Source organism: Rhinatrema bivittatum, chromosome 2, assembly GCF_901001135.1.
Source record: "Rhinatrema bivittatum chromosome 2, aRhiBiv1.1, whole genome shotgun sequence".
Taxonomy (NCBI): Eukaryota; Metazoa; Chordata; class Amphibia; order Gymnophiona; family Rhinatrematidae; genus Rhinatrema; species Rhinatrema bivittatum.
In genome coordinates, this window is record NC_042616.1 from 379,830,712 (window position 1) to 379,854,730 (window position 24,019).

Consider the following 24,019-nt stretch of genomic DNA (forward strand, 5'->3'; position numbering starts at 1 on the left):
TTCCACTATGGGTTGCATTTTGTTTTAATAACTTTGGGAGGTTGGTTGCGGGAGATTAGTAATGGGGGTTGAAGAATCTTACCTATTTGCCTGAAAGGGCTTTTTGTTTTTTTGCATGTAACCAGCTATTTTCAGAATAAAGTCGGTTAGATTTAAAGCTCTCTGTAACTTTACCTAGTTAACTTTTCCGCGCACTGGCTTATTCAATATGGATATCTAAATTCCTTGTTTAAACCTTTAAACTCAAGATTAAAAATAGAGTAAATAACTGACAATAATACAATATAAAACAATTCTTTTCCAGAACAATTGACTGCAATTTGTTCCTATATAAATGCTAGACCCTGACAATTAAAAAAAAATAGGTATCTTAGGCCTAGATTCATCATTCCCCATCACGTTTTAATGAATGACCCTGTAAAAGACATGCATAAAAAGGAGATGCTGGGAACTATGTACTAACCAGCATTAAAACTAGCATGGTACTATGAGTTACTTGCTGATTTTAAAGCTGACAGTATATTGGGCTCTAACTCTCGATGTTCTGAACTAATGATATGCACAATGTAGCACTGTTACTGTGGCCATGTTAATGACAAGCACAAAAGTACAGTATCCAACAACTTCCTAAACATTTTTTTGGAAAATCAGATGTCAAACAAGGTCCTTGAGCTTTCACAGTCAAAGTGTATCAGTGGCTATACACCCACTGTTATAATCACAAACCTACACTTCTCTACGTTTGAACATGCAGATCACAGTCTGAAATGTGGACAGTTTTGATCTTAAAATCAAATTTACAGATGAAGATTTTGGATTATAAGCAGATAAGCTTTTGATTGTTTTAATACATCAATTTAATTGTTAAATTTTTCTAATCCCTTAGGGGCAAATTTTCAAAGGATTTATAGATGAAATATGCATATGCATATAAAACCTATTTTAAAAATAGACAAAATACAACTGCATAAACACTTTCATGACAAAGTACATGTTTGGGACATGGTTAGCATTTCCATGCATACTTTATTTTATAAAGAACGTGCACATGAAAGTCATCAAGTCTATGAGAATACTTTTTCGCCAGTTAATTTACGCACCGAATTCAAACTTGACTTATCTTTTTCAACTTAGTGCTTTATGGCTGGCTTCTCCTTGTGAGTGGACACTTCAGCAGGCTAGGGGGATAGAGGGGGTAAGGAGGCAATCAGCAAAAAACAGAGTTGTTTACCTGTAACACTTTTTCTCTGAAGACAGCAGGATGTTAGTCCTCACATGTGGGTGACATCATCAGATGGAGTCCCAACACAGAAAAAGTTTGTCGAAGTTTATAGAACTTTGACTTAATACACAAGGGCATCCCCAGCATGCCCAATAACAAGCATCCACGCAGGGTCCCTCTTCAGTCTTATAACATAGAAGAAAATATAAATCAAACAAGGAGAAACCCAATTCCGCAGGTGGTGGGCGGGTTTCTTGAGAACTAACATCCTGCTGTCCTCGGACAACACCTGTTACAGGTAAGCAACTCTGCTTTCTCAAAGGACAAACAGAATGGTAGTCCTCACACATGGGTAAATCCCTAGCTACAGACTGCTCCCCAGTATAAAAGGAGGACCAACAGACACCCAAACCAAGTGCCAACAAGTACACTAATGGAAGTGTTGGTAACAGAAGAGGAGACAGTCTGAACCCAAACAATGGGCCTTAAGCGGGAGAGAGTTGGGTTCTACACCTCAAACAGATTACGAAGGACAGCTTGGCCAAACCTACTGTCGCATTGGCCATTCCTATCCAAGCAATAGTGAGATGTGAATGTGTGAAGAGAACTCCACTTTGCAGCCTTGCAGATCTCCTCCATGGGAACTGCTCGCAAGTGGGCCATTGATGCTGCCATGGATCAGTCAGAATGAGTCTTGACATGACCCCCAAGATGCAGAAGGAGATGTAATCTGCTAGCCAATTCAATAGTGTCTCTTTGGCAATGGCAATGCCCAACCTATTCCCAACAAAATAAACAAAAATATGGGTTGACTGTCTATGGACTTTTGTCTGCTCCAGACAGAAGGCTAAGGATTGCGTGCTGTCCAAACTGTGCAGGGCTGATTCACCTTGGTGCAAATGGGGCCTGGAAAAGAACATTGGCAGGATGATGGACTGGTTAAGATGGAAGTCCGTCACCACCTTAGGCAAGAACTTAGAGTGTGTACACATGACCACCCTGATATGATAAAACTTAGTGTAAGGTAGATAAGACAATAAGGCCTGGAGCTTGCTGACCCTGTGCACTAAGGTGACTACCACCAAAAATTATTGTATCTCTGTTAAATATAGTTCAATTCAACTTATAAAGTTCATAACTTATTCTTGCTCTAAACACTAATTTTATATTTTAATAAGAATAAAATATGTAATGGTTGTTGCTAAATGTGATCTCTGCACTAGACAAAATATGAGGAAAATACTGAAGTTTAAACAATTCTTAAATATGCATGCCGCCACTATGCCAAAGTTGAAGAATTAATTAGCTTGGTAGAAATTAGATATAATGATGAGTGATCCTTGCTTATGGTAAAGTATGCTGCTCTTGTATGTAATTGCAATTAGAACCTGGGTCATGCTGACCTGTTAATTAATCGTGCGAATCTGAAACATCTAAAGATGTAATGATGAAACAAAATGCAAGAAGTGAAACTGTGATTGGTCAATCTGAAATAGTTTTTCTCAGCCATGATTTTGTAAGACAATAAAGAGTATACGCCTGATTGTATGTACCCTGATTGTACTTCTCATGCAATATTACATGGAATAAAAGTAGATGCACATAGGGGCGGATTTTCAGAGCCCTGCTCGCCTAAATCCGCCCAAAACCGGGCGGATTTAGGCGAGCAGGGCCCTGCGCGCCGGTGAGCCTATTTTACATAGGCCTACCGGCGCGCGCAGAGCCCCGGGACTCGCGTAAGTCCCGGGGTTCTCCGAGGGGGGGCGTGTCGGGGGCGTGTCGGGGCGGGCCCGGTCGTCGCGGCGTTTCGGGGGCGTGTCGGCAGCGTTTTGGGGGCGGGTATGGGGGCGTGGCTACGGCCCGGGGCGGTCCGGGGGCGTGGCCACGCCCTCCGTACCCGCCCGCAGGTCACGGCCCGGCGCGCAGGAGGCCCGCTGGCGCGCGGGGATTTACTTCTCCCTCCGGGAGGCGTAAATCCCCGGAGAAAGGTAAGGGGGGGGTGTAGACAGGGCCGGGCGGGTGGGTTAGATAGAGGAAGGGAGGGGAAGATGAGGGGAGGGCGTTAGAGGATTCCCTCCAAGGCCGCTCCGATTTCGGAGCGGTCTTGGAGGGAACGGGGGTAGGCAGCGCGGCTCGGCGCGTGCCAGCTATACAGAATTCATAGCCTTGCGCGCGCCGATCCAGGATTTTAGTGGATACGCGCGGCTCCGCGCGTATCTACTAAAATCCCGCGTACTTTTGTTTGCGCCTGGAGCGCCAACAAAAGTACGCCAACGCGCCTTGTTTGAAAATCTACCCCATACTGCTTTAATGACATGTCTATTTCTATTGTGAAGCAGGTGAGAGGGAAAATAATGTTTTGTTTTTTTTTAAATTCCACAGATGGGGCAGATCCCTAATCCAATAAAGCATTTAAAATCAATCTGTTTTAATATTTTTTGTAACCACGTTATTGTGCTTTTTCTGCCTCTGAAGTAATCCTTTATCTCCCCTTTGTCAGTCCCATTGCCATTTCAGGGCTTTGGGACAGTCTAAAGAGTGGTGTGTTGGTTATTTAGATTCAGATGCCAGAGTTTGTGTTGCTCCAGAGTACTCTATCGGGCCGACGGAGCGCACTGTTAGCCTGCCATTGGACGCGCGTTTTCACTTACCCCTTATTCAGTAAGGGGCGGAAAACACGTGTCCAACCTGCCGAACCTAATAGTGCCCTCAACATGCAAATGCAAATGCCAAAGTTGAAGAATTAATTAGCTTGGTAGAAAATAGATATAATGATGAGTGATCCTTGCTTATGGTAAAGTATGCTGCTCTTGTATGTAATTGCAATTAGAATCTGGGTCATGCATGTTGATGGCCCTTTAGGTATTTGCGTGCGATTCAGTAAGTAAAATGTGCAGCAAAGCTGCACATTTTACTTTCAGAAATTAGCGCCTACCCAAAGGTAGGCGCTAATTTCTTCAGGCACCGGGAAAGTGCACAGAAAAGCAGTACTGCTTTTCTGTGCACCCTCCGACTTAATATCATGGCGATATTAAGTTGGAGGTCCCGAAGGGTAATAAAAAAAGAAAAAAAATTTTGAAGTCGGCTGGTGGCTGTCAGGTCGAAAACTGGACGCTCAATTTTGCCGGCGTCCGGTTTCTGAGCCCGTGGCTGTCAGTGAGCTCGAGAACCGACGCCGACAAAATTGAGCATCGGCTGTCAAACCTGCTGACAGCCGCCACTACAGTCCAAAAGGAGGCGCGAGTGGCCTGTGCGCGCGTTGGGAGAGCGGGCGTTTGCCCGCTCTCCCACGGACTTTACTGAACGGGCCCGTTAGGGAGGTATGAAGTCCTCTGACTTTATGTGTAGATTGCTGTGGTGCACCAGATAATAGCCAGCTTTTTATATATTTCTCCAGGTATGAAGTCCATGGTGAGAGAAATGATTTTCTCATTTAGGTACAAAGTCCTACATTTATATGATGGAACAAAGTCGTTCTGATTATTCATTCTGGGTATGAAGTCCTGGAATTAAAATTTCTGTGGTTCATAAGGGAAGGAAATCCCTCTTATTTATTTGCAACCATAATATACACTGAAACTAAAGATTTTTTTTTGTGATTGGTAGCTGCTGTGGAATTTAGAGTATAGCTCTGGGCGGGTGAGTCACAGTGCATGGTAGGGGGTCAAGCAAGTATTCAGTCTGCTTTGAACTTCAAGGAGAGAGCAGAACTTCAGCTTCTTGGGGAAAGCTAAGGAAAAAGTGTATTCAGTTATTCAGTTATTCAGTGTGCTCTCATTTAAGGTAATGATTTTACCTTTCCTAAAATACATATAGGTCTCCTATTGTTTAATAACAATAGTTTTTTGATTGATGTTGCTCATATGCCATTTTTACTCAGCTATTAGTCTGTATGTCGTGTTTATTCAGTTATTAGTCTGTATGTCTTTTTAGATGTATGCTATATTGATTTTTACATGTTACATTGATTTTTATATTTTAATGTATGTTCTAATTATTTATTATTTATGTGAGGATTTTTTTACTATATTTTGCATTTATTGACTATTTGTTTTAAATGTTTTGTGTTTTATTAATTTATTTTTTGACTTATTTTATGATTTTAATGTATTTATGATTTATTATATTCATATTTATGTTTACTCATAGCCCCTGAGGCAGCCACTGGAATGTGGCGAAACTCGTCGTAAGTTGGGCATTTTTTATTAATCACATACTTCTCCACCAATTAAAGATTTGGAAAAAGATCCTTGGGCATCTATTCTATCTGGGGAAGGGCCTGTAATAAAATCAATAGCAGATACAGTGTCCAGTAGGGATGTGCAGAAGGATGCCATACGTTCCATTTGTGATTCGGATTCGTCAGGGGGCAGATACTTTGCATTCGGCCGTATGGCGCCCCGATACATTAATACAGCAATTTCTATTCGTTTCCCTGCTAAAATTAAATAAAATACAACCCCCCACCTTCCTGACCCCCCCAAGACTTACCCAGACTCCCTGGTGGTCCAGCGGGGGGTCCGGGAGCCATCCCCTTCACTCACACCCTCGGCTGCCAGTTTCAAAATGGTGCCGATAGCCTTTGACCTACTATCTCACAGGGGCTACCGGTGCCATTGGTCAGCCCCTGTCACATGGCCATTGGTGCCATCTTGTGCTTCTACCATGTGACAGGGGCTGACCAATGGCACCGGTAGCCCCTGTGATATAGTAAGGGCAAAGGCTATCGGCGCCATTTTGATCACTGGCAGCCGACAGCCCGAGTGCAGGAGATCGATCCTGGACCCCCGCTGGACCACCAGGGACATTTGGAAAGCCTTGGGGGACCCTGATGACCCCCACAAGACTTGCCAAATGTCCAGCAGGGGTCCGAGAGTGACCTCCTGCACTCGGGCCGTCGCCTGCAATTATTCAAAATGGCGCGAATAGCCTTTGCCCACACTATGTCACAGGGTCACACTATGTCACAGGGCCATTTTGAATATTGGCAGTTGATAGCCTTTACCATCGGCTGCCAGTAATCAAAATGGTGCCAATAGTCTTTGCCCTTACTATGTCCACAGGGGCTACCGGTGCCATTGGTCAGCCCCTGTCACATGGTAGGAGCACAAGATGGCACCGGCCATCCATTTGACAGGGGCTGACCAATGGCACCGGTAGCCCCTGTGACATAGTAGGTCAAAGGCTATCGGCGCCATTTTGAAGCCGGCAGCCCAGGCTGTGAGTGCAGGAGATGGCTCCCGGACCGCCCGCTGGACCACTAGGGAGTTTTGGTAAGTCTTGGGGGGGTCAGGAGGGCGCGGGGTTTCTTTAAATTGGCTTCTTTAGGCAGCCGAATAATTTGGCGAAGATTTGTTTATTCGTGGGGAATCACAATAGATTGTGCTTCCCCACAAATACAATGAATACGGCCACATCCGTTGCGGATTGCCAATACGTAGGGATCGAATGCACACCCCTAGTGTCCAGTGAACAGCCCTGGCCCAGGGTTAACTGTTTAACTCCCTCCCACCGTGCCTCTCTACCCACCCACACCCTGGGATTGTCTTTCAGATATAGGCTGCCAGAATACATAATTGGCAATTAGATAATCTGAAAATTTAGTCATTCCTCAGGTGTTATCCATCAAATAAATCCACCAAATGAGGTCCATCCAGTGTAACTATTGAGGAGCCTTTATTTTGAGGGAAATCATATGGAAACTTAGGGCTTGCCCCATTTGTTTGGAACTCTCTTCCCTCAAAAAGGAGCTGGCTAAAGGTAAAGCAGAATTAGCTGCAATAAAGAAAGCTTCACCCACTTCACAGTATTCCAAAATTAATTCCTCATTACCACAAAAAAAAACAAAACTCAAGGAAAAAGAGGTTTACAGTGGGATCAGGTAGGATAAGACATGTGACCCACAGACACCCATTCTACACAATTGTGCAGCCCACATGTCTCCCCCCTCCCCCCCCCCCCCCCCCACACACACACACACTTACACAGGGCGACAAGGAATGCAAAAATCAACATGATTGCGGTGGGCTCTGGTAGAGTAAGACTGGTGATGCAGAAACACACACTCTCTCAAGTGACACAAATACAAACCGCCTTATCTGTATCACGTAAGTATAAAGCTCTGGTGAAAGAGATTGACGTGGTATCTGAAAAGAAAGAAGAAACCCAATGCATACAGAAATTCCAAAATACAATCAATAACCAAAAAGAAAGCTCATTGTGCAGGGTGATTCTATCATGAGAGGCACTAATTTGGGAACTCTTCTAGAGGGAAAATGCCTCCCAGTATCATCAGCTGGCAGAAATGCCTTTCAGATAGTCAGAACGATCCAAGAAGAAAGCAAAAACTCTAAAGCTGATATTATCATCCATATGGGAACCAACGACCTTGCTAGTAATAGCATCCAAGCGGTACAGAGAGATTTCCAGGCTCTAGCGAAACAGATTAGTCACATGGCCACAACCATCACCTTTTCAGAAGTGTTACCTGTTCATGGAAAGGGAAAGGAGAGACTAAGCCATATTGATAACATAAGAACATGCCATACTGGGTCAGATCAAGGGTCCATCAAGCCCAGCATTCTGTTTCCAACAGTGGCCAATCCAGGCCAAAAGAACCTGGCAAGTACCCAAAAACTAAGTCTATTCCATGTTACCGTTGCTAGTAATACCAGTGGCTATTTTCTAAGTCAACTTAATTAATAGCAGGTAATGGACTTCTCCTCCAAGAACTTATCCAATCCTTTTTTAAACACAGCTATACTAACTGCACTAACCACAAACTCTGGCAACAAATTCCAGAGTTTAATTGTGCGTTGAGTAAAAAAGAACTTTCTCCGATTAGTTTTAAATGTGCCACATGCTAACTTCATGGAGTGCCCCCTAGTCTTTCTATTATCTGAAAGAGTAAATAACCAATTTCACATCTACCCGTTCTAGACCTCTCATGATTTTAAACACCTCTATCATATCCCCCCTCAACCGTCTCTTCTCCAAGCTGAAAAGTCCTAACCTCTTTAGTCTTTCCTCATAGGGGAGCTGTTCCATTCCCCTTATCATTTTGGTAGCCCTTCTCTGTACCTTCTCCATCACAATTATAACCTTTTTGAGATGCGGCAACCAGAATTGTACACAGTATTCAAGGTGCGGTCTCACTATGGAGCGATAAAGAGGCATTATGACATTTTGCGTTTTATTCACCATTCCCTTTCTAATAATTCCCAACATTCTGTTTGCTTTTTTGACTGCCGCAGCACACTGAACCGACGATTTCAATGTGTTATCCACTATGATGCCTAGATCTCTTTCTTGAGTTGTAGCACCTAATATAGAAGCTAACATTGTGTAACTATAGCATGGGTTATTTTTCCCTATATGCATCACCTTGCACTTATCCACATTAAATTTCATCTGCCATTTTGATGCCCAATTTTCCAGTCTTACAAGGTCTTCCTGCAATTTATCACAATCTGCTTGTGATTTAACTACTTTGAACAATTTTGTATCATCTGCAAATTTGATTATCTCACTCGTCGTATTTCTTTCCAGATCATTTATAAATATATTGAAAAGTAAGGGTCCTAATACAGATCCCTGTGGTACTCCAGTGCCCACTCCCTTCCACAGAGAAAATTGTCCATTTAATCCTACTCTGTTTCCTGTCTTTTAGCCAGTTTGCAATCCACGAAAGGACATCACCACCTATCCCATGACTTTTTACTTTTCCTAGAAGCCTCTCATGAAGAACTTTGTCAAACGCCTTCTGAAAATCCAAGTATACTACATCTACTGGTTCACCTTTATCCACATGTTTATTAACTCCTTCAAAAAAATGAAGCAGATTTGTGAGGCAAGACTTGCCTTGGGTAAAGCCATGCTGATTTTGTTCCACTAAACCATGTCGTTCTATATGTTCTGTGATTTTGAAGTGTAGAACTTTCCACTATTTTTCCTGGCACTGAAGTCAGGCTAACTGGTCTGTAGTTTCCCGGATCGCCCCTGGAGCCCTTTTTAAATATTGGGGTTACATTTGCTATCTTCCAGTCTTCAGGTACAATGGATGATTTTAATGATAGGTTACAAATTTTTACTAATAGGTCTGAAATTTCATTTTTTTAGTTCCTTCAGAACTCCGGGGTGTATACCATCCGGTCCAAGTGATTTACTACTCTTCAGTGTCAATCAGGTCTACCACATCTTCTAGGTTCACCGTGATTTGATTCAGTCCATCTGAATCATTGCACATGAAAACCTTCTCCAGTACGGGTACCTCCTCAACATCTTCTTCAGTAAACACCGAAGCAAAGAAATCATTTAATCTTTCCGCGATGGCCTTATCTTCTCTAAGTGCCCCTTTAACCCCTCGATCATCTAACGGTCCAACTGACTCCCTCACAGGTTTCTGCTTCAGATAAATTTAGAAAAGTTTTTACTGTGAGTTTTTGCCTCTACGGCAAATTTCTTTTCAAATTCTCTCTTAGCCTGTCTTATCAATGTCTTACATTTAACTTGCCAACGTTTATGTATTATCCTATTTTCTTCTGTTGGATCCTTCTTCCAATTTTTTTATGAAGATCTTTTGGCTAAAATAGCTTCTTTCACCTCCCCTTTTAACCATTACTCTATGGCTCGACTCCTGGTATAAGGAACAAAATTTTAGATTTATTGGGGGCTGGGGCCATATATGGAACAACAAAAGGCTATGGGGCGGATTTTAAAAGCCCTGCACGCCAGCGCGCCTATTTTGCATAGGCCGCTGGCACGCACAGAGCCCCGGGACGCGCGTAAGTCCCGGGGCTTTGTAAAAGGGGTGGGGAGGGGCGTGTCGGGAGCGGGCCCCTGCGTTTCGGGGGTGGGCCCGTGGGCGTGGTGCCGGCCCAGGGGTGTGGTCGAGGCCTCCGGACCAGCCCCCGGGTCAGGTGACGGCGCGCCAGCAGCCTGCTGGCGCGCGAAGATTTACAACTCCTTTTAGCAGGCGTAAATCTGCCAACAAAGGTAAGGGGGGTTTAGATAGGGCCAGGGGGGTGGGTTAGGTAGGGGAATGGAGGGGAAGGTGGGGGGAGGGCGAAGGAAAGTTCCCTCCGAGGCCGCTCCGAAATCGGAGCGGCCTCGGAGGGAACAGCCAGCGCGCGCTGGGCTCGGTGCGCGCAGGTTGCACAAATGTGCACCCATATAGGGGTAGATTTTTAAAAATCTACCCCTATATGGTTAAAAGGAGAAGTGAAAGTAGCTCTGTGGTAGGAAAAAGGATCCTACGAGATAAATTCAAATCCTATGTCACAAGGCATTTAAACTAGAAGCCGGGGGTGGCAGAAAGAAATTAGAAAGTCACCCCCCAGATACAAAACAAATACAATAGAAAAGGTTGAAGTGGATAATACAACTCAACTAAATAAGTCACAAAAGGAGTCCAAGAAAAGTAGTAACCTGAACGAGAAAAGCTGGAAAGCTATGAACACAAATGCTCATAGTTTGGGCAATAAAATCCCAGATCTGCAAGCCCTAATGGTGGAGGCGGACTTGGACACTATTGCTGTCACGGAAACGTGGTTCACGGAATCTCATGATTGGGATACAGCAATACCAAGCTATGACATATTAAGGAAGGACAGAGAGGACAGGAAAGGGGGAGGAGTGGCTCTTTATGTCAGAAACAATATCCATACTAAAATAATAGACCCAAGCTTATATGACATGAAACTAAATGCATTAAATAGAAGACCTGTCATATATAAGATGTGGATTGAGAGTGCCTTCATACGATGCAAACTGAATGAGTTCAGCTATCGTGTATGTGAGCCATGTGGTAGGCTTCTAAATCATTAGGCACATCAATTTGGTGTTAATTGCTATGTTGATGTCCACGGGTTTGCGTACTCTTCAGATTAATTTCATAACTGTAGATATGATAAACGCATTGGCCTTAGCCACCACTTATCATGTACTTGCGTGTGTAATCAATCTTGTGCTGCCATCATGTACTTGCGTGTGTAATCAATCTTGTGCTGCCGACACTGGGGTGTTTCGGAGCAGGGCTCCTTCTTCACGGGCTATGCATTATCAAGAGAGACCGCAAGAACGCTGTGGAAAACTGCACAACATAAAAAATGCACCATTACATACATCCTGAAAAGATTGACAATGGCTGTCACTTGATTAGGTCACTGTGCTGGAGACCGGGATACATACTTGCTGTAGTGGCTGTGTAAACTTCTGTGGGCTTCAGCGTTAGAAGTGCTGGTTGCTGAGCTCCGCTGTGGAGTGCATAATTTGCTAACAATTAAACTTGCAGCGTTTTTGAAAATGACCAAAAATGTATTTACCCGCTTATGAGATAGATTTATAGTGCTGCCTACATTTGAGATGAATAGTACTTACTGTATATCCGACGGCTGCCACGACCTGCTCCTTTTACTAGCGCGGGTGTCGGCGGGAATGGCCGCCATATTTAAAGGGGTTCCTTCAAGTAACACTAATGACGTGTGGGGCGGTGGTGCTGACGTCACTGGGATTGCAGTGACGTGGGTGGATTCTAAATCAACGACAGCCACTCAATTTTGTCGTTGAGTCCATTGGGTTCTAATGTCTTCAAACGGTAAATCCACTGATTTTCTTTTCTGTTAAGAATGCTTTCACGATCCCCACCTCGCCAAGATGTCCGCACCTGCTCTAACACTATCCAAGCATCTGAGCTGCAAGGCAGCTGGGGCAAAGAAGAAGCACTATGGGCCAACCTGAAAAAAGATGATGGGGCTTCTGTTTCTATAGGAGTGGATTACCGACCTCCAAATCAAATGGAAGAGCTTGACAAAGATCTAGTTGAAGACATCCAAAAGATGGGAAAGAAGGGAGAAGTGGTGATTGTTGGAGATTTTAATCAGCCTGATGTAGACTGAAGAATCCCTTCTGCAGAATCTAACAGTAGTAGAGAGATAGTGGATGCCCTGCAAGGGGCCCTGTTCAAACAAATGGTAATGGAACCAAGAGGGAGGGAGCTATACTCGACTTAGTTCTCACTAATGGAAATAATGTCTCTAATGTCCAGTATGGTTTCATATCACAAATAGCATACGGAGAAGTAGCACGAAGACTAAAGTTTTGCAGTTCAAAAACATAGACATTGATGAAATGGGGAAGTACCTGGAGGAAGAACTAGAAGGCTGGGAGAACGAGAGAGATGTGGAACAACAGTGGACCAAACTAAAAGGAGCAATTACCAAGGCAACTAATCTATATGTTAGATAATTAAAGAAAAGCAAGAGAAAAATTAAACCTATCTGGTTCTCAAAGGAGGTGACTGACAATATAAAAGCTAAAAGAACAGCATTCAGAAAATATAAAGAATCCCAGAGAGGAACACAAGGAAGAATATCTGGTGGAACTGAGGGAGATGAAGAAAGCAATCAAGAAAGCGAAAATCCAAGCGGAAGAAAGAATTGCCAAAGAGGTAAAGCGAGGTGACAAAATATTTTTCAGATACATCAGTGAAAGGAGAAAAGTCCAAAGTGGTATACTGAAATTGAAAGGTGAAAAGGATCAATGGGTGGAGACAGATGAAGAAACAGCAGAAATATTAAACAAATACTTCAGTTCGGTATTCACTAAAGAAGACCCCAGAGAAGGACAGACATTAGTTAACAAGAAACTGGAGGGAAGCGGAATGGAGGAAACTCTGTTTACGGAAGAGAAAGTATGGGAAGAGTTAGGAAAACTGAAGGTGGACAAAGCCATGGGGCCTGATGAGGTCATCCAGGATACTGAGGGAGCTCTGAGATGTGCTGGCAGCTCCGCTGTGTGACCTGTTCAATAGCTCCCTGGAAACGGGAGTGGTGCCGAGTGATTGGAGAAGAGCGACGTTGGTCCCGCTTCACAAGAGCGGGAGCAGACAGGAGGCTAGAAACTACAGGCCGGTTAGCCTCACCTCCGTGGTGGGAAAAGTATTGGAGCTGCTGATGAAGGAAAGAATTGTGTACCATCTACAAACAGCAGAACTGATGGACCAGAGGCAGCTTGGTTTCACCAAGGGAGGGTCCTGTCAGACAAATCTGATCGACATTTTTGATTGGGTGACTAAGGAATTGGATCGAGGTAGAGAATTCGATGTCATCTACTTGGATTTTCGCAATGCTTTTGATACAGTCCCGCACAGGAGGCTGGTGAGTAAAATGAGAAGCTTAGGAATGAGTGCCAAGGTGGTGGCCTGGATTGCAAATTGGTTGATGGACAGAAGACAATGTGTGATGGTAAATGGAATTTACTCTGAAGAGAGAGCGGTGTTAAGCGGAGTGCCGCAAGGATCGGTGCTGGGACCGGTCCTGTTCAATATCTTTGTGAGCGACATTGCGGACGGGATAGAAGGTAAGGTTTGTCTTTTTGTGGATGACAATAAAATCTGCAACAGAGTGGACACGCCGGAAGAAGTGGAGAGAATGAGACGGGATTTAAGGAAGCTGGAAGAGTGGTCAAAGATATAGCAGCTGAGATTCAATACCAAGAATTGCAGAGTCATGCATATGGGGTGTAGAAATCCAAAAGAACTGTATTCGATGGGGAGTGAAGGGCTGGTGTGCACGGAACAGGAGAGAGACCTTGGGGTGATAGTGTCTAACGATCTGAAGTCGGCGAAACAATGTGACAAGGCGATAGCTAAAGCCAGAAGAATGCTGGGATGCACAGAGAGAGGAATATCGAGTAAGAAAAGGAAAGAGATTATCCCCTTCAACAGATCCTTGGTGACACCTCACCTGGAGTATTGTGCTCAGTTCTGGAGACCGTATCTCCGAAGGGACAGAGACAGGATGGAGGCAGTCCAGAGAAGGGCGACCAAAAAGATGGAGGGTCTTCATCGAATGACTTATGAAGAGAGATTGAAGAATCTAAATATGTACACCCTGGAGGAAAGGAGAAGCAGAGGTGATATGATACAGACTTTCAGATACTTGAAAGGTTTTAATGATCTAAAGTCAGTGACAAACCTTTTCCATTGGAAAAAATTCAGGAGAACCAGGGGTCACGATTTGAAGCTCCAGGGAGGAAGACTCAGAACCAATGTCAGGAAGTATTTCTTCATGGAGAGGGTGGTGGATGCCTGGAACGCCCTTCCGGAGGAAGTGGTGAAGACCAAAACTGTGAAGGACTTCAAAGGGGCGTGGGATAAATACTGTAGATCCATAAAGTCTAGAGGATGTGAATGAAGACAAGAGGCATGAGGGTAGCTTGCGGGAATGACAGCTACTACCTGGAGATTAATACCCTTATTCAATAAACATGCTCACTGTCAGTGCGACTCCAGCAGTGCTCTATGCTTCAACGGCAAGAGGAAATGTGGTAAAAAGGATTTGCATTCACAAAAAAACCGGAGAGTAGCTTGCTTGCTGCGGCGATTGCTACCCGAAACCAAATAAGACTGATACTTCACTTTCAATGCATATCCAGCATAAGTGTTGCGATCCTGCCCGCGAGGAGCGTGGGCAGGCTCTTACCTTCTCACAGCCAGTCGGGCTGCTGACGCTGCTGCTTGCTTTCTCCCTGAATCAGCTGGGGCTGTCTCCGCAGCTGTTCCCATGCGGTCGGCTCCTCTGTTCCTGCCTTCCCCCGACATGCTGCTGCAGTCCCGGGCCCTTCAGTCAGCAGGCCGTCTCTGCTGGTGCCTGCTACAGCCCGGGTCCTTGCCTGGCTGGGAAGCCGTCCCTGCCAGTGCCTGCAGCCTGCTACAGCTCTCTACTCTGCCTGCAGTCTCTCTGTTCTCCCTGCAGCCAGCTTACCTCGCTTCTGCCTTCCTGCTTCAGCCTTGCAGTGTGGAACGGTGCCTGCAGCCTGCTACAGCCCCCTGTTTCCCCTGCAGCCAGCCTTACCTCTCGCTGCTTCTTCCTGCTTCAGTCCTTGCAGCTGGGAGCTGCTCCAGCCCAGGGCTGCTCCGCTGCTTCCCTGGGTCCTTCCACGTGGCTGAGGATGCCACCAGCTTCCAGCTCTTCTCTCCAGCCTCCTAGGGCGCGAGCGCGTGCCTCTCTGCTCCTCTTCAAGGGCCAGCCAGGTGTGGCCCCCTGCTGACCCCTCCCTGAATCAGGGAGGGGTCAGCAGGGCTGAGGTGTTGTCCACCTCAGCCCTACTAAAGGGCTCAGCGTTCAGTCTGTCTTTGCCTTCGCAAGGAGTTGGTCACTCCTGAGATCCTCGTACCAGGAGCTGCCTTGTGTTCCAGCCTTCTGCAAGGTCCAGTGTGTTCCATGTTTTCTGTCTGAGCTTCTTGTCCAGTTCCAGTCCTGATGTCTCCAGTTGTTCCAGTCCTGATGTTCGCTTGTTCCTGTTCCTGCCTTGAGGTCTGATTCCTATCCCGGTATCCATGGTCCAGTCCAGATATTACAAGCCTTGTACCTTGATCCTGAAACTCGCCTGAACGCTAAGTACCTTGCTCTTGAATCTCTTGAAAGCTAGCACCTTGATCCTGTGTCCTCCAATGTCCTGGTACCTCGCGGCAAGCCACGCCGTGGTCCGTGACCAGCCCTCGGGGCGGGCTGATTAGGGCCATCTGTGATGCAAGCCATGTACCTCGTTTCTAAATCTCTGAGAAGTCCTTGTTCCTGATCCTGATGCTTTTACCTGCCTTGAGCTGCCAGGAGTGCAGCGTATCCTTGCCTTGAGCTGACAGGAGTGCAGCAAACCTGCTTCCTCTTTCCTGTGCTCTCCCGCTCTCAGCGTGGTCCGTGACCAGCCTTCCAGGGCTGAGTAGGGCGCACATGAGGCAGGGTGGTCCGCGACTCAGTCCCGCGAGTGGTCTGAGTAGGGCGCCCTGAGGGACGGTGCCCATGTCTTCCTTCAGCCCTCGATCCTGATTCCACCTCTGTGCATCCAGTCCTGAGTCCACGCCTATGCCTGTCCATGTCTATGCATCCTGCACCTCGTTCCTGAGTCCACGTCTTTGCCTGAGTCCACGTCTAAGGATCCTGCATGTCTATGCCTGAGTCCACGTCTATGCCTGAGTCCATGTCGTTCCTGAGTCTCGTCTGAATCCATGTTCCAGTATTCGCTGCCCTGGCCTCCATCTGGCCTGCCGCTTCGTGCCGTACCCTGCGGCAGGTCCGAAAGGGCTGGGAACGGTCGGAGGACTGTTCACAAGACCAACATTGCGATGTTGGGTCTTCCGAAGCGTGCAGGTCCGGAGGAGGGCCTGTCTTCCAGTCTTCACTCCAGCTTGCCTCCGTCCAGCCCATGCTCGGGCATGCCATGCCTCCCGCGGCACCTCTCCAGACCCCTCTGGCGTCGAGCCGCGGCCCAAGGGCACACACATCTCCCAGGAGTGGGATCGCTCTCCTAGCGCTCCACAACAATAAGCTATCTGCTTCAACAGCAGGGGGGAATAAAGAAAAGAGGAATTATATTCAACCAACAAGGACTGAATTACATAGTCTGGGTAAACAAATAATTATGGGTGTAGCTTGCTTGTTACGGCGGTTACTACCCCGAATCAATTAAGCCTGATACTTCACTTGGAATACATATCCAGCGCAACTCACTGCTTCAATGAATGAACAAAAGAGGAATTATATTCAGACAACAACAAACAAGGACTGAATGGCACAGGCTGGGTAAACAAATAAGCGTGGGAGTAGCTTGCTTATTGTAGCAGTTACTACCCCTAACCAATTAAGCTAGATACTTCACTTAGATGCAGCTCCAGCACGGCTCTCTACATCAATGGCGGGGGTGGAAGGTAACTAGAACCAAAAAGTTAGTAATAAGGGCCAAGAGTAACAGATAAGTATGAGAAAAAAATAAGTGTGAAAGCTTGCTGGGCAGATTGGATGGGCCGTTTGGTCTTCTTCTGCCGTCATTTCTATGTTTCTATGTTTATATATGTTTCTATTAAGTATAGTGGTGAATACAGTAGAGCTGGAGATACAAGATAAGGAGATTTTGTACAGGCATAGCTCTTAAAATGAGCTGGGTGGTATGGAATATACTTTTTAAAAGCGTGCTTGTGAACGTTATAGATACGAGTGGTTGAGTTTTACTTTTTAACATGGGGAGTGCTTCTTCACAGAGCTCTCCTCTCAGTGGGCTCCACCTTAACCAGGGTGGAACCAGACTGCTGGTGCTAACCTTTAAAAAGGAGATAGAGCAGCTTTTAGACTAGAACAAAGAGGAAAGCAGACAGTCACTCAGTAGAGCATGGTTCGTAGTGAGGTATCTTCAAACGATACTAAAGATGCATTACAATTAGGGCATCCCAACAGTGAGGTTCCAATAATAAGAAAAGTAGTCCAAGTTCCTGTAACTAAAGACTCACCTGAGCTAAAATATTCTAACTTATTCCAATCAATTAAAAAGCAGAATGAAAATACAAACAAAAAAAAACACTTTGAAATGTTTGTATGCTAATGCCAGAAGTCTAAGAAGTAAGATGGGATAATTAGAATGTATAGCAGTGAATGATGACATAGACTTAATTGGCATCTAAGAGACATGGTGGAAGGAGGATTAACAATGGGACAGTGCTATACCGGGGTACAAATTATATCACAATGACAGAGGAACATCCAAAAAGCGGTATGGTGCTTTATGTCCGGGACGGCACTGAGTCCAACAGGATAAACATCCTGCATGTGACTAAATGCACAATTGAATCTTTATGGGTAGAAATCCCTTGTGTGTTGGGGGAAGAGTATAGTGAAAGGAGTATACTACCGTCCACCTGGCCAAGATGGTGAGATGGACAGTGAAATGCTAAGAGAAATTAGGGAAGCTAACCAAATTGGTAGTGCAGTAATAAATGGAGATTTCCATTACCCCAATTTTGACTGGATAAATGTTGTATCATTGGGACATACTAGAGAGATAAACTTCCTGGATGGAAGAAATCACAGTTTTATGGAGCAATTGGTTCAGGAACCGACGAGAGACGGAGCAATTTTAGATCTAATTCTCAGTGGAACACAGGATTTGGTGAGAGAGGTAACTGTAGCGAGGCCGCTTGGCAATAGTGATCATAATATGATCAAATTTGATTTAATGACTGGAAGGGGGACAGTAAGCAAATCCATGGCTTTCTTGCTGAACTTTCAAAAGGGAAACTTTGATAAAATGAGAAAAATAGTTAGAAAAAAACTGAAATGAGAAGCTAGAAATGTAAAAAGTGTGCAAGAGGCATCGTCATTGTTAAAAAATACCATCCTAGAAGCACTGTCCAGATGTATTCCACACATTAAGAAAGGTGGAAGGAAGGCAAAACGAATATTGGCATGGTTAAAAGGTGAGGTGAAAGAGGCTATTTTATCCAAAAGATCATCATTCAAAAATTGAAAGAAGGATCCAACAGAAGAAAATAGGATAATGTATAAGCATTGGCAAGTTAAATATAAGACATTGATAAGACAGGCTAAGAGAGAATTTGAAAAGAAGTTGACCGTAGAGGGAGTCAGTTGAATCGTTAGATGATTGAGGGGATAAAGGGGCACTTAGAGAAAATAAGGCCATCACGGAAAGATTAAACAATTTTTTTGCTTCGCTGCTTACTGAAGAGGATGTTGGGGAGATACACGATCCGGAGGAAGTTTTCATGGGTAATGATTCAGATAGACTAAACCAAATCATGGTGAACCTAGAAGAAGTGGTAGACCTGATTGACAAACTGAAGAGTAGTAAATCACCTGGATTGGATGGTATACACCCCAGGGTTCTGATGGAACTCAAAAATGAAATTTCAGATCTATTAGTAAAAATTTGAAACTTATCATTAAAATTATCCATTGTACCTGAAGACTGGAGGGTGGCCAATGTAACCCCAATATTTAAAAAAGGCTCCAGGGGTGATCCAGGAAACTACAGACCAGTTAGTCTGACTTCAGTGCCAGGAAAAATAGTGGAAAGTGTTCTAAATATCAAAATCACAGGACATATAGAAAGACATGGTTTAATGGAACAAAGTCAGCATGGCTTTACCCAAGGCAAGTCTTGCCTCACAAATCAGCTTCACTTTTTTGAAGGAGTTAATAAACATGTAGATAAAGGTGAACCGGAAGATGTAATGTATTTGGATTTTCAGAAGGCATTTGACAAAGTTCCTCATGAGAGGCTTCTAGGAAAAGTAAAAAGTCATGGGATAGGTGGCTAAAAGACAGAAAACAGAGTAGGATTAAATGGACAATTTTCTCAGTGCAGGGGAGTGGGCAGTGGAGTGCCTCAGGGATCTGTGCTTTTCAATATATTTATAAATGATCTGGAAAGGAATACGACAAGTGAGGTAATCAAATTTGCAGATGATACAAAATTATTCAGAGTAGTTAAATCACAAGCTGATTGTGATAAATTGCAGGAAGACCTTGTGAGACTGGAGAATTGGGCATCAAAATGGCAGATGAAATTTAATATGGATAAGTGCAAGGTGATGCTATTAGGGAAAAATAACCGATGCTATAGTTACATAATGTTAGGTTTCATATTAGGAGCTACCACCCAAGAAAGAGATCTAGGCATAGTGGATAACACATTGAAATCGTCGGTTCAGAATGCGCGGCAGTCAAAAAAGCGAACAGAATGTTGAGAATTATTAGAAAGGGAATGGTGAATAAAATGGAAAATGTCACAATGCCTCTGTATCACTCCATGGTGAAACTGTACCTTGAATACTATGTACAATTCTGGTCGCCGCATCTCAAAAAAGATATAGTTGCAATAGAGAAGGTACAGAGAAGGGTGACCAAAATTATAAAGGGGATGGAACAGCTCCCCTATCAAAAAAGACTAAAGAGGTTAGGACTGTTCAGCTTGGAGAAGAGATGGCTGAGGGGGGATATGGAACCTTCCAGACACCTCTAGAGGACACAGCTGGAATAAGCCGGTCACTCATCTCCATATGTATCTATCATTTTCTGGCTGCTTTTCTCAGGTACACACACTACTATATATCTTTTCCTCAGAAAAGACAGCAAAAACAAATTATGACTGAGTGATACCAAATCACATACTTCCCCTCTGCTTCAGGAGTTATTGATTGCACTCACATCACTATAAGAGCACCATTGGCTAACAAGACTGTCACAATAGCAAGAGTCTCAATAAGGTGGTCTGCGATGCCAAGGGGATCATTTATTTATTTAAAATCATTTGTATAATGATATATGAAGACTTTGGCTCAGGCCTTTGGCTCACTCAGCTTATCCCAGAATCCTTTGCTGTCTGACTTAACTGAAACTGCTGGTATACAATGGACAATTAACTGACCTCAGATTCAAGAATTTGGAAGACCTTTAGGCTCTGCAAAGCCTATAATTAAAGGTCATGAGGTTATCGATGGCAGATGGCTGAAATTGCATTCTTTGGTTATCTGGCTCCAAGAGACTCCAACTTATAGAAACATAGAAACATAGAAATGACGGCAGAAGAAGACAAACGGCCCATCCAGTCTGCCCAGCAAGCTTCACACATTTTTTTTCTCATACTTATCTGTTTCTCTTAGCTCTTTGGTTCTATTTCCCTTCCACCCCCACCATTAATGTAGAGAGCAGTGATGGAGCTGCATCCAAGTGAAATATCAAGCTTGATTAGTTAGGGGAAGTAGGGGTAGTAACCGCCGCAATAAGCAAGCTACACCCATGCTTATTTGTTTTACCCAGACTATGTTATTCAGCCCTTATTGGTTGTTTTTCTTCTCCCCTGCCGTTGAAGCAGAGAGCTATGCTGGATATGCGTGAAGTATCAGTTTTTCTTCTCCCCTGCCGTTGAAGCAGAGAGCTATGCTGGATATGCGTGAAGTATCAGTTTTTCTTCTCCCCTGCCGTTGAAGCAGAGAGCTATGCTGGATATGCGTGAAGTATCAGTTTTTCTTCTCCCCTGCAGTTGAAGCAGAGAGCTATGTTGGATATGCGTGAAGTATCAGTTTTTCTTCTCTCCTGCCGTTGAAGCAGAGAGCTATGCTGGATATGCGTGAACTATCAGTTTTTCTTCTCCCCTGCCGTTGAAGCAGAGAGCTATGCTGGATATGCGTGATGTATCAGTTTTTCTTCTCCCCTGCCGTTGAAGCAGAGAGCTATGCTGGATATGCGTGAAGTATCAGTTTTTCTTCTCCCCTACCGTTGAAGCAGAGAGCTATGCTGGATATGCGTGAAGTATCAGTTTTTCTTCTCCCCTGCCATTGAAGCAGAGAGCTATGCTGGATATGCATGAAGTATCAGTTTTTCTTCTTCCCTGCCGTTGAAGCAGAGAGCTATGCTGGATATGTGTGAATTATCAGTTTTTCTTCTCCCCTGCCGTTGAAGCAGAGAGCTATGCTGGATATGCTTGAAGTATCAACTTTTCTTCTCTCCTGCCGTTGAAGCAGAGAGCTATGCTGGATATGCGTGAAGTATCAGTTTTTCTTCTCTCCTGCCGTTGAAGCAGAGAGCTACGCTGGATATGCGTGAAGTATCAGTTTTTCTTCTTCCCTGCCGTTGAAGCAGAGAGCTATGCTGGATATGCGTGACGTATCAGTTTTTCTTCTCCCCTGCCGTTGAAGCAGAGAGCTATGCTGGATATGCGTGAAGTATCAGTTTTTCTTCTCTCCTGCTGTTGAAGCAGAGAGCTATGCTGGATATGCGTGAAGTATCAGTTTTTCTTCTCCCCTGCTGTTGAAGCAGAGAGCTATGCTGGATATGCATGAAGTATTAGTTTTTCTTCTCCCCTGCCGTTGAAGCAGAGAAATTTGAAATCAAAGTTTATCCCTGCCCCCTGGAGTTGAAATGATTGATCTATCGACAGAATAAAGAAATTCAGAGGAAACAGGGCCCACATCAAAAGAAAGGCTAAAACAAAGGAACCTTAAGGTGGGTGGGGAATTCTCAGGCTAAAAGAAGGTTCGCTTATTACACTGTCATATTCCGTAAGTGATCCTCGTCACAGGCATTTTCTGTGTATGGTTTAAACCTATAAAATACAGCTTTTACAAGATACTGGAAGAGACAGTAATGCCCTGCCTCTATTGAAGGTCTGGCGGTCTGTGTCTTCCAAGGATATACAATAATAAATTTATATTTGCTTCAACTAAATTCCTTGTGATATCCTTGTGTGTGAGTCCTGTAGCAGAGAAGCACCATTTGCACAGTCAGGTAATATATACAATACCGCTTATACAATGGGGGCGGATTTTCAAAGGGGTACGTGCGTAAGATACGCACATACCCCCCGAAAAACTGCCCCAAGTTCCCTCTGCGTGCACCGAGCCTATGTTGAAAAGGCTCGGCAGTGCGTGCAAGCCCATAACTTCAGGGGCTTTCCTGGGGGGGGGGGGGGGGGGGAGGGGCGTGTCGGGGGGCGTGTCAGCTGGGGGCAGGGCTGTTGGCGTGCTTCCGGCCTGGGGGCATTTCAGGGGCATGGCCGAGGCCTCTGAAACTGCTCCCGGGCCAGGGAATCGCATGCCAGTGGCCGGCCTGGCAGGCATAACTTTGCCAACAAAGGTAGGAGGGGGGTTTAGATAGGGCTGGGGGGTGGGTTAGGTAGGGGAAGGGAGGGGAACGTACGGGGGTGGAAGGAAAGTTCCCTCCGAGGCCGTTCCGATTTCGGAGTGGCCTCGGAGGGAATGGAGGCAGGCTGCACGGCTCAGCGCGCGCAGGCTGCTGATTTTGCACAGCCTTGTGCACGCTGACCCCGAATTTTAAAGGATACGTGTGGCTACACGCGTATCTATTAAAATACGGCGTACTCTTGTTTGCGCCTGATGCATGAACAAAAGTATGTGCGGGCGTACTTTATTAAAATCTACCCCTGGATGTTAGGTCTAAGCAGTTTACATATTAAAAATATTCCCGACTTTACATTTTAACGTAGCTTGAGGGAGGGTGGGTGGATTTCTCTTTTTGCCGGAGAAATCGAAAAGAGGGCTCCCTGGCCTCCGTCGCAGCCCTTTAAAGGGGCCGATGACGTCATTAGCCGGTGCCGCTGATGCTCCCTCGCACTGAGGCAACCCGGGGCAGGTCTTAGCGCCCGCCATCACGCCCCCGTGCCTGGATGATGGTGTTTGCCTGCTCCCGAATAGGTCGCAGTCGCTCCTGCCGGCCTCGCCGCACCCCTCTCGTTCCCTTCCCCCCTTTTCTGTCCATCCTCCGTTCTTTGTTGGGTGGGCGGCGCCTCGGTTAAGGGTGGGCTCTAGCTAGTAGGCTCAGGCCCACCTATATTCCAAGATCTCGTGCATAGTTAGTTATGGGTATAGTGCAGTTCTCTAAGATAAGTTCAAGAGGGGGACTGTGGGGAATTTGAGAAATTGTGGATAAAAGCACCAATTCTGTTTTTGAAAAGTTTAATTTGAGGTGATTGTGAGATAACCAGGTTTTATTAGTTTTTAGGTAAAGATGGATCAGAGATAAGGTATTTTGCCAGGAGTTGGAAAAAGGAACAATAAACAATGTCATCTGCTTAAATTTTGAAATTGATGTCTAGATTTGTTAAAAGATGACAGAGTGGAAGCAGATATATGTTGAACAGGATAGCTGATAGAGCACAGCTTTGGGGAACGCCTGAGTTAGTGTGATACCATGAAGAGGAAAATTCACAGAGGTTAACTTTTTGACAATGGTCAGAGTGAAAAGATTTAAACCAGTGAAGAACAGTTCCAGAAATACCAATATGTTGCAGCGTGGATAGAAGGATATCATGATTCAAAGAGTCAAAGGCTACAAAGATGTCAAGAAATACAATGATATAGTCAGCACTGGAATCAAAGCCACGAAGGATAGTATCAAAAGAAGAGAGGAGAAGGGACTCTGTGCTGTGTCCTTTTCTAAATCCATGTTGATTCGGATGTAACAAGTTATTGCCATCAATGTAGATGACTGA

At 44.8% G+C, this 24,019-nt stretch overlaps 1 protein-coding gene across 1 annotated transcript in view; it reads right to left on the bottom strand.

Moving 5' to 3' along the window:
- GABBR2 (gamma-aminobutyric acid type B receptor subunit 2) overlaps nucleotides 1–24,019 on the bottom strand; it is a 2,655,237-nt gene that overhangs the window by 1,172,078 nt on the left and 1,459,140 nt on the right.